Source organism: Crocuta crocuta, unplaced genomic scaffold, assembly GCF_008692635.1.
Source record: "Crocuta crocuta isolate KB4526 unplaced genomic scaffold, BGI_CrCroc_1.0 scaffold290, whole genome shotgun sequence".
NCBI classification, from domain to species: domain Eukaryota; kingdom Metazoa; phylum Chordata; class Mammalia; order Carnivora; family Hyaenidae; genus Crocuta; species Crocuta crocuta.
In genome coordinates, this window is record NW_027527429.1 from 244,972 (window position 1) to 248,006 (window position 3,035).

At 62.3% G+C, this 3,035-nt stretch overlaps 1 protein-coding gene across 1 annotated transcript in view; it reads right to left on the bottom strand.

Moving 5' to 3' along the window:
* The window catches only part of BOK (BCL2 family apoptosis regulator BOK), a 16,671-nt gene that overhangs the window by 4,317 nt on the left and 9,319 nt on the right, over positions 1-3,035 (bottom strand). The gene's annotated exons all lie outside the window — the stretch shown is intronic.

The following is a 3,035-nucleotide window of genomic DNA, read 5'->3' on the forward strand; positions in this document are numbered from 1 at the left end:
GGTGCCGCGCGTGCTCTCCAGCAGGGCCCCCAGCTCCACAGGCCAAGCCATGTGGGCGCCGGATCGTGGCTCTGTCCCATTCACGAGTGCCCTCAGCACTTGACAGGTACCCCTCCCTGCCAGGGGCAGGTGAAGGGACTGATGTGCGAGGGTCAGGGTGCTGCCACAGGGCACAGGGAGGTGAGCACCATGTCCTGTGGTGCCACCCTGTGGCAAGCCCCACATGATGGCTGTATTATCAGGTCTGGAGAGAAAAGCCAGGGATGGTAATAAATTACTATAAATCACAGTGGAATTTGATGCATTCACCACCGCTGTCTGGATCTAACACATTTTCATGCCCATAAAGGACACCCTCACTGGAGGGCAGTCAGGCCCCTTCCCCACCACCCCCAGCCCCTGCCAAGCTGGCCGTCTTCTGCCTTGGAGGGGGGTCTCTCTACTGTAGGTATTTCCTGTGGATGGGCTCGCACACAGCACTCCGTTCTGCGTCTGGCTCCTTGCACCGGGCACGGGGTCCCCGAGGTTTTTCCACGTGGTAGCCTGTCAGCATTTCTTCCTTTTCTTGACTGAATGACGTTCCACCGCGTGAAAAGACCACATTTTGCTCATCTGTCCATCAGGTGATGAACATGTGGGTTGCTTGCACCGGGTGGCGATTGTGAACAGTGCTGCTCCGAACGTTTGTGTGAATGGTACTTCCATTTCTCACGGGCAGACGCCTAGGGGTGGGACCGTGCGCCATGCGCTGACTCTACTCGAGTTAAACCGCTAGAGAAACTGACCACCTTCCACGGCAGCCGAGCCCCGCNGCAGCTAATGAGGCTCCGACTGTTCACGTCCCTGCCGTGGCACGTGTGCACACCTGCCACTCTGATCCCAGCCATCCTGGTGGGCGGGCGCTGGGGCCTCGCTGTGGTTCTGAGGGGCGCTTCCCTGACGGTTGATGAGAGCACCTTCCATGGGCCGTCTGCACATCTTGGAGAAGTGTCTACTCAAGTTCTTTGCTCATTTTTAGGTTGGGTGGTCTTTTTTGCACTGGTTTCTAAGAGTTGTTTATCTTTTGTATTTTCTGATCTCTTTGCAGTAAAATATTTTGCTCTTGTCCTAAGAAGAAAAAACTGAAAACCCCTGCCAACTTCTAATCAAGTAGAGAAAAATCAGTTTTTCCCCTTGAAGGGAGCTGAGCAGCCAAAGGCACAGCCATGCAGGGGACACAGATCCTCCCCTGTAGCCCTCAAGCTGCCCCATCGCCGGCCACAGCCCTGACGGCCTGCACCCCAGCGGGAGCTGCCAGGAGGGGGGGAGGTGCAGCCAGGAGGTCCATGTGAGCAAGGAGGGGCCGGCCGTGGGATGACAGGCACCTGATGGGGGCTGGGGCTGACCCTGTGGCGAAAGGGTCTAAGGACCTGAGTCATGGGATGGACACGGGGCCGAGGGGAGNAGCAGAGGGTCAGGCCTGCTCCTGGTCTCTTCTCAGGTGGCTCTGAGGTTCAGAGCAGCTAAAAACCAGGTGCAGGTCACGCAGAGAGGAGAAGAGGGTGCAGCTGCCGCAGAGCCCACAGGGGTGGGCGGGCGGGCGTGGAGGCTGCCCCAAGAAGGGGCGGGGCCGGCGTGGGACAGGGCTGAACGTGCTTGAACATGAGAGGGTATATTCCGCCCCAGTCTCCAGTGAAAACCACAAGGCTTTAACTGAACTCTACAAGTGGATCGAGCCACTGGAGGTCTGTGTCCTAGACCCTTTCCGAACACCTCCCTGAGCAAGGCTGGGCGGGTGGAGTGGGCCCTCTGTCCCCTGCCCACATGCCAGCCACCACCCAGGAGCCCAGCCCAGCCTCCCCACTCAGACCCACAGCCAGCAGCAGACCAAAGCTGCATTCTCAGAGATAAGCCTTCCTTTTAAAGCCAGACCTCGGCTCATAAACCAGCCGCCCGCCAGCCCGGAGTCAGACACAGGCGGCCACCCACGCGCCAGCATCAGGCCAGAGACACAGGAGCCCAGGGAGGGGGAGGGTGGTCCTCAGCCCAGGGTGTGCGCTGCGCCCCACCTCCCTCCTGGGCCCCGCCTGCTTCCTCCTCCACAAGGTGCCTCCCAGCCCACCCCTGCAGGTTGCCACGGCCCAGGCCCCGCGCCCTCCAGGACCCAGGTCAGGACAGTTAGAACATTCTGAAGGAAACTGGCCCTCCCAGCAGCCCACCCAGGCACCGCCTTGTGATGTCCTAGCTTTGCTGACTCCTGCCTGGGAGGTCAGTGTGACCGGGTGGCCCTGTAGGAGTCTGGATTCTACAGCTGGCCGTCCCTCGTCCCCACCGCACGGGCCACGACTGACGGAAGCCTAGCAAGTGGGCACCGCCCTGCCCACCAGGAGCTGGTGGGCCTCCTTGGGGGAGGGCACTAGAGGGCGACCTGCGGCTACCCCCGAAGGGTGGGGTCAGTGGGGCTGGACGTCAGCTGGGCTGGGGGTTCGCCTCTGACGGGTGAGGCAGCCCTCTGCTCTTTCCTGCAGGGTGTGGGCTGCCTCTGCGGCTGGTGGGGACTGTGGCTCCCCTGGACCCTCCACCCTACCGCCCTGCTCTGCTGTCCCAGCCACCCCATAGATGAGGAAGCCCAGGCCAAGGTCACATAGCTGGTCAGCAACAGAGCCAGGACCGCCTCCCAGAGGAGGAGGTGCGAGGCCTCCCTCCTGCAGTGGAATGCCTTCCAGAAAGCCCCAGGGGGAGGGGGGCCCTCCCCACTTGCCACGCGACCGTTCGCCTCACCCCTCCCTCCAGCCGGGACGCAGCCTCTGGAGCGCCCTGGCTCCGAGGCCCCCGCGCTTCCCTCCCCGAGGACAGGGGTGGCTGTCCCATCCTCAGGGGCCCCCCGGCCCAGGTGCTGGGGAAGCACCCGCGGGATGTGCTGCAGCGGGAGGCGCTGCTTGGGGCTGGGGCTCTGGTCACCTAGAGGCACAGCCTGGCGCCTGTTTTATAGGGATACAGGGAGGTACCCACGGAGTGTGGGTGCCAGGACGGGACGTGGGGTCAGGGGGTGGGGG